Here is a 16,644-nt window from a genome sequence, read left to right as displayed (position 1 = left end):
TTCTGCCCGCAGAGCGTTGATCGCCTTCCATACAGTTGGATGGATGTGCCCGATTATGCTGCTGAATCTCCAGTTACACGCCTCGCTGTTGTTTTTCAGTATTTTTATATAAGCGAGAAAAACTCGATGATTGTCGTAGAGAGGCTACCAAACTTTTTTTTTTTTTATGGGTTTAAAATATATTATTTTATGACGCTTGTAGCACAAAAGTTGAAATTAAAAGGAATACTGGCGCAAAACCTTTTTGCGCTTCCCAGAAAGATATAAAAACCGGATGAGTTTGTGCAACCGGCAGTCTCGAAATTCGGAGCTTTTCGTATAAATTGGACACCGTAACATTCTTTCCGGCGAGTGCTATTGGATTTTATGGTATTTACCCTAAAACACAGAACCCATATTCCGATATTTATCTGGGATAATTTTTTCCTAGCTTCTACCTGGGGCCATCAGTTCCGGGACCACTTGTTCCGGGAACATTGATTCCGGGATCATTTCTTCCCTTTCCCACGCCTCGCACATTTTCTGAAGACTGTTTATTGTATGATGCTTCTGCAGTGATACTGCTGCTTTACGACCGAAGATGAACACTCTAGCGAATCTCACTAGCGACACATCACCCCTACACTCTCAAAACAGCATCGTAAGTTATAAAGAGGCATATCGACCTTCTGCTTCGAAAATGAGATTTTGAGTTACTGTATAGTGCGATTCTACAGTTAACATCCGTTGTAACATGTTTTCGAAATGAAACCTCATTAAAATGAAGCGGCGCATGTGGCATTGCCCCAAAGGAGTATACTCACTTAGTACGACAATTTTATCACAATGTAATGGTTTTTCTTCTTGTTGTGTTCTTATTTTGTTTAACGGGGAACCTATTACGGGGCGGATGTTGTGTTTAGTCCGTGCATGACCGGATGCAATCAATACATGAGACGCCGGCATGAGTGGGATTGGCGACGAAGTATATGTAGATGGCAAAAAAAAAGAAAGAAAATAACTAGAAAGGATAAGGTTAAAAAGAGGTTTTTACAGGCCGCCTTAGGTTTTAGAAAATGGGAAAATAAATGTTCAACGACGATGGAAATTAAAACAAATAAATAAATAAATATATATGTGTGGTTTCATCTCAAATCGTGCAGGCAAAAAGGGTCGAATTTTTAATTTCGATGAAAAAAATATATGTTATGGCGCCGTTTCTAAAACCGCAGTCGACACAAACCGCAAGTTCGTCGGATTTTTTGTTCTCGACTTATGAATTTCTAAAGAGGCCGCGGCGAAAAGCAGTGTTTTTCACAGCCGTCGTGGGTGGGATGTTTCGCTTGATCTCCCGCCATGGATTTTCAGTCCACATTATATTATATTTTTGAAGCCATGTGTGGACACATTTAAAAGGCTCCAATACTATGAAATAATTTTAGGCCTTTTGCTTTGTTTCTGTAAAAATGTCAAAGACGCCTCCTCGGTTGACGAAATTTGAAAATTAATTACTGGTGATCTACTTGGGTTACACCGATATTTTTTATGTCCACGGAGAGCCCAAAACACGCTATTTATATTTATTATAAAATGCCTTGGCTGTATAATATATCCTTTGCGGTACGTTTACGTTAATATTATGCAAAAACCAAAAAGTACCATTTTTGAAATTGATTTTCTAAAAAAAAAACATTTTTTATTTTTTTATTTTTTTGTTCAATTGTAGATATGTTAGTTGTCTACACGAAAATCAAGCCTAGAAAGTGTATATTTTGTTTGCATGTTTTATATTTAGGCCTCAATATCGGAAAAAAGACGTCTTTGTTTTGCAAGACTCAAGTCAGACATAGCGACCCATGCGTCTCTATGAATTGAGAAAAAATTTTCTTGAATTTTCTTCTGCATTTTGTATTCAATTATAAACGGATTTTGTGGTATAGAATATTTATGTATGTTTTGATAAGAGCGGGATACATGAGATACATATCTAACCAAATCAGCAGGCCTAGTAGACTTTCAATAACCAAAAGGCACAGAGGTTGTATTGTTTCGATTTATAAACCTTTCAAAGTAAACTAGCACGACTAGCTATTAGCTGTCATTTTACTAAGACAAAGAAAGTCACCACATCGTCGATATATTATATACAATTCTTTACGAAACCAAACACTGGGGCTTGTTCACCGCACATCGCACAGGTCACCAGGGAATGTCCTTTCACTTCCGTAATACACAAAAGTGGTGACACAGAAACGGTCCGAAACACACAGAGAGTGTTTCATAGAGAGAGGTAGGAAATAAAAATAAATAAATAGGAATTAAATTGCCCAACTCCGATCTCAACAAAAATTGCGTTAAAAAAATAAATAAATAAAGTATTTAGGTTCGAGCGGTGGCAAGGCGATAGGTCCACGCCTGGTGGAGAGTCGGACAAAGAAGTCGACGGCACGTAAAGGTAAAACAAACAAAAAAATCAATAATTTAATAAAGACGAGAAAACTCAGTCGCACATGGCAAGAACAAAAACCAACTCCCCCGGGCATTGCCTAAACGGGACGCAACCAAATGCGTGCGAACACGCCCTCTACATCACCGCCAGGCCGCTACGCCATGACGAAATAAACCCAACAACTGAACAGTGCTAACAAACAATTAGTAAGAAAACATTGAAAAAAAAAAACGTTCAGAAAAAACCGCACCCGAGAAACAAAGTTCAGCGGGGCGAAGAAGCACACACGAGTCTGTCCCACGACATTGAAGTCTGGCAGGATAACGGCGTCCAGATGATGCTCGAATCCGTTCCTCCCTCTATTACGCACATCCACGACGGCTGTGCGGAACAGTGGCTGTACGAAAGAAAGTGAAGAATAGATTCGAGCAGGCGATGCGCGAGAAGGTAACCGAGACTATGCTTCAAGCTTCATATCGGGAGAGGAGCTTTCGAGGTAGTTTCTGGAGTTACACAAACTTTCTCTTTCCCCTTCCCTTTTTCAAAAGAACACGTCAGCCGGCGCTAACGTTTCATCTTGGGAGAAGCCCACTCTTCACAAACCGTTATAGTTGACAAGGAGGCTGACTTCGACCCAACTGGTCTCCGGGCAGGATACAAACACAAGTATATTTACCAACACGCTCGTTTTAATGTCAGTTTCCGGGCTTTGCTGTTTCCAAAAGAGATAACCCTTTATAAGGACAGAACGAGCGGGTTGGTGGGGATAATTAAACTTAAACACTCCCTTCTCGTTTTCTTCCTCAAGTTAATAGATAACCCTTCGGTGCTATCGGATCTCCCCGGAGAGAGAGAGAGAGCACGGCCGTTTTAAGGTAAGGATAGGGCGCTCGAAGCTAGGGCAAACAGGCGGTATCGTTTCATGCATGCACGGATGGCTGGTTTCAAATTTCCCCACATCCCTAACGAAACCGGCCCATCTTCGTATGTGCGCCTGCGGGATTTCTGTCCCGTGCCGCTGGTTTTAGCGCGCACGCGGCGTTGTTTTGGCTGGCAGAACAGTTGTTGACCGTCAACATTGTAAGGCCGTGGTGTCCTCATCCTTTCAGGCAACGATTCCTTTGCTTTCCCTTGTGCAATACTCTGACAGACTCCTCCTGGGTAGCTGTCACTGTTCGCCGCGTCAACGACAGAATCGTACCATTTCACTCCTCGTGACACAGGGTGCGCTGCTCGCTTTACTGGCACGGGCCGTCCCATCTAACACAACGAGCGCGAAAGGTCGTGGTCATCTGCTGGCTCCGAAAGGGCGGGACGTTCATGCGGGCCAACGAGGGCCCCGAATCAATAAGACGTCTGCCGACTCCTACACGTTAAAAATGTACGATACCTGCTGGTCTGTTAAGAAGTGTTGCTTACTCTTTTTGGAACTCCTCCGATGTAGCTTGCCACCTATAATAAAATTTAAATAATCAATAAATATATCAGGGTGGAAATACTGCATTTCGTTTTTATGTGGGAACGTTGAGAAAAAGAAAAAAAATATTTCCAAGCTTGTGAAGACGCGCAATTCGCAAGTCTATTTCGAGCCGTAAAAACACGTTTTTGTACGATATGGATGCTTAAATGTAGAACATACAAACAAAATATACACTTTCTAGGCTTGATTTTCGCGTAGACAACTATCATATCTACATTTTAACAAAAAATAGAAAAAAATGGGTTTTTTGAGAAAATCAATTTTAACAATGGTACTTTTTGGTTTTTTCATAATATTAACATAAACGTACCGCAAAGGATATTTTATACAGCCAAGGCATTTTATAATAAATATAAAGAGCGTGTTTTGGGCTCTCCGTGGACATAAAAAATATCGGTGTAACCCAAGTAGATCGCCAGTAATTAATCGTCAAAGTTCGTCAACAATTGACCGAGGAGGCGTTTTTGACATTTTTACAGAAAAAAAGCAAAAGGCCTGCAATTATTTTATGGTATTGGAGCCTTTTAAATGTGTCCACAGGGGGCTTCAAAAAAGATAATATAATGTAGACTGAATATCCATGGCGGGAGATCAAGCGAAACATCCGACCCACGACGGGTGTGAAAAACACTGCTTTTCGCCGCGGCCTCTTTAAAAATTCATAACTCGAGAACAAAAAATCCGACTAGGAATGAAAAAAAAGGGGTGGGGGGTTGAAGACAGGCGATGTCATGACCAAGCGTTGTCCAACTTTATTTCCCTGACCTAATACTTGCTCCATCAACAAAAAACTCTCCTGTACGCGTTACTAGAAAGAAATAATTAATTGCATTTACAATTACTGTTGGTAAAAAGGTATTAACTTTGATTAATGAACTACATGAGAGGAAGAGTAATTGCCCGTTACTTGAAAAAGGAACCGTTACTTCTGCGATAACTTGTGGAGATCTGGCTGCCCTCCTCCGTGCTGAGCCTCGACTTCGACGTGGGCCTGGCATGTACTTAGCACGCTCAATGCCTCTGAGATGCCTCATTCGGAGTCATTCCTCGGGGGAGCTTCATGGCCTCGCGCACCAGAAGATCCGGCTGCACCACACATTTGAGCCAATTGACGTCACGCGACTGGCTTCTCTAAACATAAGGCCAAGTCTTGAAAAGGGGACGCGGGACAAAGAGGAGGCTTTCCCGAACGCCGGACAGCAAGGAACGAGCAGCGGTGGTGGGAGAGAAGGAAGACGCTGGCACGGGAATCGGCGGGAGACGGTCGCTGGCGTGGTGAAGTGCGGGCACGACGTTGAGCTGCGGACTCGACGGACGGACCGGACAGCGATCCTGGACGACGAAGTCCCCATGACGCAATGTGGACAACCACCGCTGGGGCATGGAGCAGCTGCACTGGCGGCAGACCTCCCCCCGGCCTCGCTGATGGCCGTTCCCCGATCCCGAAACCACTCAGGCAATAAGTGAGTGAATAAACCCTTTTGCCGAGAGCGAAGTATTGGAGTCATGTTCATCCGGGGACAGAGTCTGTGGGAATCGGAGTTAGAAGCCCTCATAAACTTCAAAATTTAACATGGACAAATTTTTCTGCCGGTTTAAAAAGGGGCTTCTCGTATACTGCTCATTAATAGATTAAAATCACAAAATTAAGAACTACTCATTTTCTAAAAACACCTCTTTTGGCTTACCATCTTGTCGGGGACTTATTTCATGGATTCCTTTCTTGGAAACTTGTAGGTACAAAGGGCGCCATTAGGAAGGAGAGGAAAATATTGTCACGGATGACAAGTGATGAGGCGGCGAAGGACTCAGTAAACTGAACGTTTAATGGGGCGAACTTGTGCCCAAAAATAAAAGGAAAAAGAAAGATAACAATAGAGCGTCGCTAGCGTCGTAGGCGGGAAAGCAGCAAGATCGAACGCTGAGGCGAAACTGACACGACAAGGTTGCGGGTGGCCTCTTATCTAGAGTGAGTCACTATCTCGAAGATTCGGTGGAGAAGGTTCGAGCGTAGCGCGCTCGGGGCGAGAATGAACACGCTCTTTCTAGAACAACAAAAGCAGGGATAAACGATAGAAGGTACGTCCGCAGCAAGAATAAACAAGAATCTTCTACAAGTCCGTGACCCTGCGCGCGGCAATATAGTAGCGGATGCAAGTAATTTTAGAACTTTGAAACGTTATCATTTCATTTATTATTCCTTAACGTCCCATTCGGGCATTATACAAGGGGGTCAATAACACTTTAAGAATCATTGTTAAAAATTAATTTACACTCACTGAGAGGAAGTTAGAAATACAGGTGAATCAAGAGACAACAAAATACAAGTAGTTATCAACATTACACAATATTATTAATATTTTTAATGGTATGCATTGTGAACAGTAAAAAGGAAGGGAATAAATTAGCAGGCTAACATTTTTGTAAGTTCAAGGTAATGGATCAGTTCTTCGGCAGATCTATCGAGGTGAGTCTCGATTACAACGCTATCGGGTAATTTATTCTAGTCCATGATTGTCATAGGCAGATATCAATTATAAAATGCTACACTTGAACTGTTACAGTACCGACTGTTTCAAACTGTCTTTCGCGTCCTTGGACGCGACGGGATAGGGACGGGGAAACGTCGTCTTCGTTGCGGCCGCCCGATACAAAATGGCCGAGAGGCTTCCTTGACCTGTATATCCTGAAGTGTCACGTGATCCCTTCTACAGAACCGTTAAAACGACTTTGATGGGTGCGGTGGTTTCACGGAAAGGACTCGGACAGACCCCACAGGCATCTAAACAAAACTATTGCGGGTCTCTTACACCCTTCAGAAATTCTAGAAGGGTACGTCAGGCTCCATAGAAAATTTTGACGGAGATCTGAAACTTCTAAAAAAAAATGTAAAAGGTACGTCAAAGCATTAAAAAATTACTGGTGGTCTCTATAGATGGTTGTTCAATAGGGATGTTTCGATATGTTTTAAATTTTTATTATGTGTGATGATTTTATTACAATTTTTGAGATTGTAATACAACCAAGTAGCGTTCTGACCTTTCAAGAACCTAGGTGAAGGACCCGTGACGTTCAGTAAGGAGGTATTCCTTCTAAATTAGTTTACATACATTTTACACTATTTATTTTAAAAAAATAATTATCCTCGTTTAACCTTTATGTTTTCATTTTCTAAAACGCTTGGGTGTTTGTGATAATCCTTTTTAATTCTTATCATTTTTGAGAAACCTCAACGCGCGCCCTTTTTTCGTGACCCCTTGTAACCTGCCATGCTATCACTTGATAACGCGCTAAAAACTCTGAACACACGAAAGAAAACCAGTAGAGAACGCAGCGTTATGACGTTCTTTCTATTGTCCGTGTTTTTGGCGTAACTAGACCAAATTGCCATCTGTTTCGCTAGTTTTTGTGATGCATTGTTATATACTTCGCCTCACCCTACAATTGACTAAAGGCAAAAGCTACGAACCGTCAGATCCTATCACGAGCCACTTAGAAATTATTTGGTATTTCGCTTCGATGCACGTATCGGTGCCCCCGTCTCAGATCACTGATGGGGTGGGCGGACAGTTGCTCGGATGGAATAGCACTGAGTGGCTCATCAATTCTATATTGCAAAGAAAGCCACGACATACAGGCTCGTTGCACTGTTGAACCCATAAAAATGATGCAGCACTCCTGGATTCGGTGCATTAATCATCCACCCCTCATCAGTGTTATATTTTAGCGTGGAAAGTGATTGGGCCTGGCGGCACATGCTTTTGGCCTTTAGTCTATTGTACGATGGGATAAATTATAGTTATTTTTTCTCAACTTTTTTGTTTGTTTTCTATGTACTATACAGTTCGCCGTCAAGCCCACTCATGTCGGCATCTGGTTCGTGACCTCGTCCCTGGTATTTTGTTTGCATCCTGTCATAAACCGACCGAACTGAACATCCTCCCCGTATAACATCCTTCCCATGAAATGAAAGAAAAAATACAAGAAAATAAAAAAATATATATATTTTTATTAAATTGTTTCACACAAGTGAATATACTCCGTTTGAGCTATGCCAGATGCGCAGCTTGATTTCCAATCCGGTGTCATTTCGAAAACATACCACGGCGAATGTCAACTGAAAGACGCGCATTAGAACACCGGTCCTTATTTCAAAACAGAAAGTCGATGTGAATTTGATATTTTACGATGCTGTGTTGACCTTATAAGGGTGATGTGTAGCTATAGTCCGTTGCAACTCAAGAGGGTGTCGGCGGTGTTCGAAAATGCCGGAAAAGAATTTGAGACGTCCGGCCCGGAGCTTAGGCGAAAGGCATCTCTTCTTCTTTTTATTGTTGTCGCACCGGCTCCCGAGATCCACTGAGCGAGTCAGAGCGAGAGCCGCACGAGCAACTCGCGCTCACTGTGCTCGGTTCTGTGGCGCGCCCATTGTTTTAATTCTGAGCACGAATGATTTCTTTTTGAGTGAAGCAGGTATTAAGAGCTGCGACTCTACAGAATCCCCCCCCTAGTTGCGTGGAGCAGAAAGTTTTGTTGAGCTCCACGTAACGATTTTGTTCGGCGGGTGTGGAGGACGGGAGGTGGTGGTGGTGTTTGTTGCACCAGGTGGTGGAACGGGGATAATGACGGGGGCTGTCACTGTAGAGGCCAAGTATGCTGGCTTGACCCTGTCCAGCGTGATGACGTCGTGGCGCCCGTTGATGTCGATGGTGCAGGTCTTGTCCGTTCGCGAAAGTACCTCAAATGGACCATCATACGGTGGCGTGAGAGGTGGTCGTACTGCGTCCCTTCTTACGAATACATGTTTGCATGTATTGAGATCGTCACTAATAAATATGTGCCGAGAGTTTGAGTGTCTAGGTGAGACTGGACGCAGGGAATTGAAAAATGTCTTCATGTCCTGAAAGTATGATGGGATGTCCGTTGGTTCAGATGGTATGCAGGTTAGGAATTCTCCAGGTAATCGAAGTGTGGTTCCATAAACGAGTTCAGCTGAGGTGCAGTCGATGTCGGCTTTGAAAGTGGCACGAATGCCGAGAAGAACAAGAGGAAGGTGATTAACCCAATGGGTTCGATCTTCTTTTGTCATTAGCGCTGCTTTGAGCTGTCGATGCAGCCTTTCAACCATGCCATTGGCAGCGGGATGATAGGCTGTTGTGTGCACGTGCCTGACACCCAATATCTTGGTGAGGGCTGTGAAGAAGGCGCATTGGAACTGCCGGCCGCGGTCGGTTGTAATGGTCGACGGACAGCCGAAACGCGCGATCCAGACGGAGATGAAGGCGTGAGCGACTGTTTCCGCTGTGATGTCGGTGAGCGGAACGGCTTCTGGCCATCGCGTGAATCTGTCCACACATGTGAGTATGTATCGAAATCCGTTTGATGATGGTAGGGGTCCTACTATGTCAATGTGTACATGATCGAACCTGGCATCTGGTGGGCGAAATGCGTGCGTTGGTGTTTTTGTGTGGCGAAACACTTTAGAGCGTTGGCATTTGTTGCATGTTTTCGTCCACAGACGGATGTCAGAGTTCATTCGGGGCCAGACGTACCGTGACGTAACGAGACGCTGCGTAGCACGGATACCCGGGTGATTTAGATCATGTACGGTGCGGAAGATAGCTTGCCGAAATTTTTCGGGAATGTAGGGTCGTGGTGTGGATGTAGGTACATCGCAGATGATCTCGCAGGTGGCCATTGGTAATCTGACGGGCTGTAGTTGAAGGGATGTGGAGGATACCCGTAGATCTTGTAGCTCGGTGTCTTCCTGTTGAGCCAAGGCCGATTCCGGGAAATTGACTACAGGAGATGAGGAGATAGCGTCAATGCGGGAAAGTGCATCTGCTGGCATGTTTTGGGATCCAGCGACATGGCGGAGATCGGTAGTGAATTCGGATATGTAGGCCAGGTGACGAATTTCTCTGGTGGAGTAGGAGTGGTGATTGCCGACGAATGCGTAGATCAGTGGCTTGTGGTCGGTGAGTACGTGGAAAGCTCGGCCTTCTAAGAAGTACCGGAAGTGGCGGATGGTCGCGTAGATTGCGAATAGCTCGTGTCCAAACGTACTGTACCGTGTTTCGGCTGGGTTGAGTTTTTGTGAAAAGAAACCCAGTGGGAGCCACTGATGATCGCCGTATTGCTGAAGCACTGCTCCTACAGCGACATCGGACGCGTCGACCATGACACGCGTTGGTGCGTTTGGCATGGGGTGCACAAGGAGTGTGGCCTCAGCCAGGGCATTCTTGACCGCGGTGAAGGCAACCTCCGCATCTGGCGTCCATGGTATTGGCGTCGAAGATTTCTTGGGGCCGCGGAGCAAGTCGGTAAGGGGCTTGATGGTTTGAGCGCAGTGTGGAATGAAGCGCCTGTGAAAGTTGATGAGCCCTAGGAACTCCCGCAGCTTGCGTAGAGATTGCGGTTGTGGGTAGTCACGAATGACTTGCACCTTGGAATGAAGGGGTTCGATGCCCGTGGTTGTGATGCGGTGCCCCAGAAAATCTAAGGATGTCACGCCAAAAACGCATTTCGTCACATTAATGGTAAGACCGTAGTCGCGGAGTCGTTCGAAGAGCAAACGCAGGTGTGTTCTGTGTTCTTCGTGTGACTTGCTCGCCACCAGCAGGTCATCCACGTAAGCAACCACGAAAGGTAACCCAGATAGAACTTCGTGGATGAACCTCTGAAATGTCTGGGCGGAATTTCGCAATCCAAAAGGCATCCGGATGTACTCGAATAGGCCGAAGGGAGTATAGTGATGGCCGTCTTCGGGATGTCCTCTGGTTGGATTGGAATTTGATGGTAAGCCTTGACTAGATCGATCTTGCTGTAGATGGACGTTCCAGCAAGATGTTCAGTAAAGTCATGGATATGGGGTAATGGGTACCGGTCAGGTTGAGTTTGTGAGTTGAGTGCCCGGTAATCCCCACAGGGTCTCCAGTCGCCCGGATCTTTCTTGGGCACCATGTGTAGAGGCGTTGCCCAAGCGCTGTTGGATGGCCGGATGATGCCTAACTCGAGCATATGCTCGAATTCTTGGCGGGCTATCCTGAGGCGTTCGCCAGATAGGCGTCGAGGGCGTGCAAAGGTAGGCGGGCCAGAGGTGATCATGTGGTGCGTCACCCCATGTTGCGGTGGCTTTGCCATGTTGGAGGTCATTGTAATTTCCGGGAATGCGCCGAGGATGTCTGCGAATCCTGAAGCTGGGAGGATGTTTTTGATCCCAAGGGAAGTCTGGTTTGTGGCTACGCCATTTACAACAAGACGAGTCTTGTTGTCAATGAGACATCGGTGGTGCACGCTGACGTCTAGGTCGAAGTGCGACAAGAAGTCTGAACCTAGGAGAGGGTACGTAACGTCGGCGATGGTGAAGATCCACCGAAAAATTCTGCGTAGCCCCAAGTCCAAAGTCACAGAGCGCATTCCGAAGGTAGGGATGTTTGAGCCATTTGCTGCAACTAGATGGCGGCCGGGTAATGGGTGTCGTTTTTGAGCTGGCGTTGGCGGAAGGATGGACATTTCCGCTCCGGTGTCAACTAGCAAGCGTATTCCTGAGATTTTCTCGGTGATGAAAAAGAGACGGCTAGCTGTTGGGCCAACGTCACTCGCCGCCTCTAGTGACTGGCCGGGGCGTTTCCCTGCCAATTGCACGGCTGTTGGCACTTCAAAGCTCGGTTGCCAAATTTCTGGTGGTACCAGCAGGAATTGCTAGCGCGTTGTTGCGAAGAATCGCGTCGTCTAGAAGAACTGCGGCGTCGAGACGGACTATAACGTGGCGGACGATGTGGGTGTCTACGCGTTGTGCTGAGTTCTGCGATGGCGGTTGTCAGAGCATCCACGCGGGCCTCAAGGGCTCGGATAGAACAGCACTGGCGGTCGTTGTCCGCAACGCTTGACAAGGTTGGCGCAGCATATTCGGCAACGCGGTCCGCCATCTCGGCGAGGCTATCTAGTGGTAGGTCCGTAGCTGGTGCAAGGGTCATGCGGATTCCTTGAGGCAAGCGTTGAAGGAACAGTTCCCGTAGAATTGGGAGGTTCTGATCGGGAGCTTGCTCACCTAGAAGTTGGCGCATGCGGTGAAGCAACTGGGAGGGTCGCCGGTCGCCCAGCTCCTCGGTGGTCAGGAGCTGTTGTATCCGCGATGCCTCGGATGCTGTCTTCCTGGCGAGGATGGTTTCCTTAATGTGGTCATAGGCGTTCTCCGGAGGAGGTAGCGCCAGGACGTCATCCAGCTCATCGGCCACTTCGGGGGGTAGGGCAGAAACCACATGGTAGTAGCGGGACTCCTGTGTGGTTATGCGGCGCAAGTGGAACTGGGCTTCCACTTGCGCAAACCAGGCCCGAGGATTCTTTGCCCAAAAAGCTGGAAGGCGGAGCTGGGTGGCGGAAAAGGTTCCATCGCCGTTGGAAGAGCTGCCTGTGTTCCGGTCCATGTTGGTCGGACGTCCGGGTCACCAATTTGTCGGCGGTGTTCGAAAATGCCGGAAAAGAATTTGAGACGTCCGGCCCGGAGCTTAGGCGAAAGGCATCTCTTCTTCTTTTTATTGTTGTCGCACCGGCTCCCGAGATCCACTGAGCGAGTCAGAGCGAGAGCCGCACGAGCAACTCGCGCTCACTGTGCTCGGTTCTGTGGCGCGCCCATTGTTTTAATTCTGAGCACGAATGATTTCTTTTTGAGTGAAGCAGGTATTAAGAGCTGCGACTCTACAAGGGTAAGGCGAGGGTAAGACGGGCCGGGGCGGACGAAGCAGACGGAACCCTGGAGAAGAGAGGGGGAAGCCTCCACTTTTTAGCGTTCCGTCCGCTTCCTCCTCCCCAGCCCGTCTTACCCTCGCCCTACCTTCTTGAGTTGCAACAAACTATTGTGCGATCCTCTAGACTCCTTAACCTGGGTCCTAAAGCAGTGCTCTCAGTGCTATTGCCACGCGCGTCGGAGAGCGAGCGCGAGCGTGGCCGAGCGGTTACCGCACTGATCTCTATTGTACTAGGCTGGATCGCGGATCGGGTGCCTGTCGGTGTCGCCACCGGCGGCCATTGCTTGACACCAGGCACCAGGCAATACAAAGTCGATGGAAGGAACGCATAAAAGTAAGAATATCGAAGCATGTACGCTGTGCTCGGAGGCGAGCATTTTATGATGTGCTGCAATCCTTATGTCGGGTGTTGGGAAATAGAATCGGTATTTGTCAAACTTTCGGTCGCTGATTAAAAAAATCAAACGTACCGGAGCACCTATGGCTCAGCTGGCAAGTTGCTCTCGTAGTAAAGTAAACAAAGCAACTTGCCGTCAAGTAGACCGTCCCCGGGGAAGCCCAAAAGTCTATGAATGACAGTAAGTTCTATCTCGAGAGCGGCCTTCCGGGAGTGAGCGAATTCTGCGTAGCAAAGCTTTCGAGCTCGTCGTCTGCTAAACCCAACTCAACGAAACTGCTACCAACTCTGGGGTAACTTTAGGTAACTCTGGCCTCATTGAGCTGCACCGCATTTTTCGCCCATCGGAGTCACTCTCGACCACAATATATTTATTTATAAGAACTGCGTGGGCTTTCAGTTTTAATGTTTTTATGCAAACTATTTGGCGCGCTTATCGAAAAGCTGCCAAAAAGTTTCAGTGCCGACAACAGATTAGAAGCGGGGAAAACGGCACTATTTCTCGTTTTTACCATAGCGTCCCATGTATTTTGTGGTGTCAATCAATGGCCGCCGGCGGCGACACTCGGCACCAGCTGCCGAGGCCGCGGTCCGAGATCCAGCCTTCTGCAATAGATATCAGTGCGTTACCGCGCTTGATTCTCCTGCTGAAGCCCAGGGTTCGATTCCTGAAAGCGACGCCTCTTTTATTTATTCTTTCAATTTAGATTTCTGGTAAATCATAAAACCCTGTTGCTTGTTCGGGGTCCGAATGCTCTACACGCCGAACCTTATACGCGGATTGTTTCAGAAGGCCACGCGTGTACATAAGGTCCGCGTGGCAAGCCGCAGTCAGTCTCGCCCCAGTGTTCGATCCTGCTGTTATGCCGACTTCGACGTCCGCGAAGATGTGTTATCCTCTGTTTTCTTTTTGTTTTGGGCACAGGTTTGCCTTAGTAAATGTTTCAGTTTCCTCAGTTATTCTTTGTTTTGTCACTTAGTCATTCGTGACATTTTGGTGGAGGTGCGGGGTACGGCATGTCCGTGCAGCGCACCCCTCCGAGGGCCCGCAGTGCAAGTACAAACCCAAACCCCCAGGACCAAACGAAGACCACACCGAGACCCGATCAAGTCGCCGCAACCAATGCCTACCCCCGGAATTCGGACCCTTGCCACTCAAGGCCAAGCAGTCAACGAAGCCGACGATGGACAACCAGTTGTCGCAAACCCCGGCCGCCGCCGCCGTCGTATACCTTCCCGTCGCACCCCGGACTCCGACACCTTTCGACGGGGAGGTCCAAGGGGACATTGAAGATTGGCTGTAACATTATAAACGAGTGGCCCGCCATAACGGATGAAAACCGAGCAGTGCCTTCAAACGTTCACTTCGATTTGGAAGCCACAGCATGGAATTGGTTTGAAAACCACGAAGCGTCAATCACCTTTTGGGAGCAACTAAAGGCTGAGCTCCGAGGTATGTTCACCAACCAACAGCGGAGAGAACTCGTCGAAAAGCTTCTTCAAGCGAGGATCTAAGGCCCTAACGAGAGAGTAGTTATCTTTGTCGAAGATGTTCTTCGACTCCGCAACCGCGTCGATCCTCGAGCCACCGAAGCAAAAAAGCTGAGAATCCTGATGCGAGGTGTCAAGGAGAGGTCGCGGTCCGAGAAACAGAGATCCACTCGGGGATCTCTGTTCCACGCTGTCTGAGGCAGAGAAAAACTACTCAACGACTGAAAAGGAGTGCCTTGCTGTCGTCTCGGCAATAACAAAGTTCCGCCCATATTTGTATGGTCGCGTGGTCACGAACCACCACTCGCTCGGCCAGCTAGCCAATTTAAAGGACCCCTCAGGGCGGCCTCGTCCGGTGGAGCCTACAACTGCAGGAGTGTGACATGAGCGTGGTGTACAAGTCCGGCTGGAAGCACAATAACGCCGACTGCCCGTTGAGGGCCCCAGTCGAGGCCGGTCCTGCATGCATCGAAGACGACGACGATGAGTGTTTCCTTGGCGCTCTTTATGTCAGCGACATAGCAGCTATCCAACGACACGACCCTGAACTGCGAGCGCTCATTGAGCACCTAGGCGGACAAGCGAGTACAGTTCCCCGTGCTTTCTTACGAATCCTGCCTACCTTTTCCGTACAGCAAGGGGTGCTGTACAAAGAGAACTTCGTCAACATCAACACAGCATGGCTGTTGGTTATTCCTCCCAGCCTTCGAGAAGAAATCTTTCAATGATGCCATGACGACCCAAAGGCTGGAAACCTTGGCTACAGCAGGACGCTCGCCAGGATTCGAGAAAGGTACTACTGGCCGAGGCTACCGAAAACCGTTCACCTCTACACTTGATCATGCCACGAGTGTCAGCGACGCGAGAAACAGCCGATGAAGCCGTCAGGACTTCTGCATCCGATTGCTCCCCCGTCCACGCCGTTCCAGCAGATCGGAATGGTTTTGCTTGGCATTTTCTTGCCGTCAGTGTCGAGAAACCGCTCAGTAATCGTCGTCACAGATAATCTTACACGCTGCGCCCAGACGAAAGCCCTTCCATCAGGTACGGCTGTTGAAGTCGCCAAGTTTTCCATCGAGTTCACTGTCCTCCGGCACGACTCCCCCGAAGTCTTTATTACAGGCCGTAGATCATCGTTCATAGCCCTGCTGACGCAAGTGGTCCTTCGTCTCGGTGACACCGGCCACCATCGAACTACTGCTTACAATACGCAGACAAATGTACTAACAGAACGGCTGAAAAAAACTATCGCAGACATGATCTCGTTGTATGTTGACGTAGAACACAAGACTTAGGACGAGGGGTGACCCTACGTCAGGTTTGCTTACAACACGGCGATGCAAGAGACCACAGGAGTAATCCCGTTTCAGCTGGTTGCATGGCAGAAAAGTAACGACCATGCCCGACACTATGCCACCCCACGAACCAGCTAACGATGGGATCCCCGACTCCCAGGTGGTTGCTCGACAAGCCGAAGAAGTTCGCCAGCTCGCCTGATTCCGAATTTAAGATCAAGAACGTGTCGACGCTACCCGGTACAACATTTGCCCAATCGACGTTCGCTTGAAGCCCGGAGACCGTGTGTGGGTTTGGGCCCCGGCACGACGACGCGGTCTAAGCGAGGAACTCCTGAAGCACTACTTCGGACCCTGCAAAGTGCTTCCTCGACTAGGGGATCCGAACTACGAGGTGACGCCCGACGCAACACTGACTTCATCGCGTCCATCTCCACGGCCGGAAGTCGTCCACGTCGTGCGCCTCAAACCGTACTACTCGCGATAAGGCTATCGCGAAAGATGTCGAGGTATTACGTCTACGTAATAATCGGAATATTTTTGCGATTTTCTACCGCCCACCAGATGGTAATGTTTCTGCCTTTTTTTTTTAATTTTTTTAAATATTTTTGAAGTATGTAAATGAAAATCAATATAACGTTATTTGCGGTGATGATTTCAATATCGACATGTTTTTCGGATAGTGTCTCGCAGAGAGAAATGGAGAGTCTTATGAGTATGAATGGGTGTGTCAATACAATTACAAACGCCACAAGAGTCACGTTACACTCCACAAGTGTGTTAGACTTATTTGTTACGAACTT

Source organism: Ixodes scapularis, unplaced genomic scaffold, assembly GCF_016920785.2.
Source record: "Ixodes scapularis isolate PalLabHiFi unplaced genomic scaffold, ASM1692078v2 PGA_scaffold4__175_contigs__length_147842914, whole genome shotgun sequence".
Lineage (NCBI taxonomy): Eukaryota > Metazoa > Arthropoda > Arachnida > Ixodida > Ixodidae > Ixodes > Ixodes scapularis.
Note: the sequence above shows the minus strand (reverse complement) of the source record.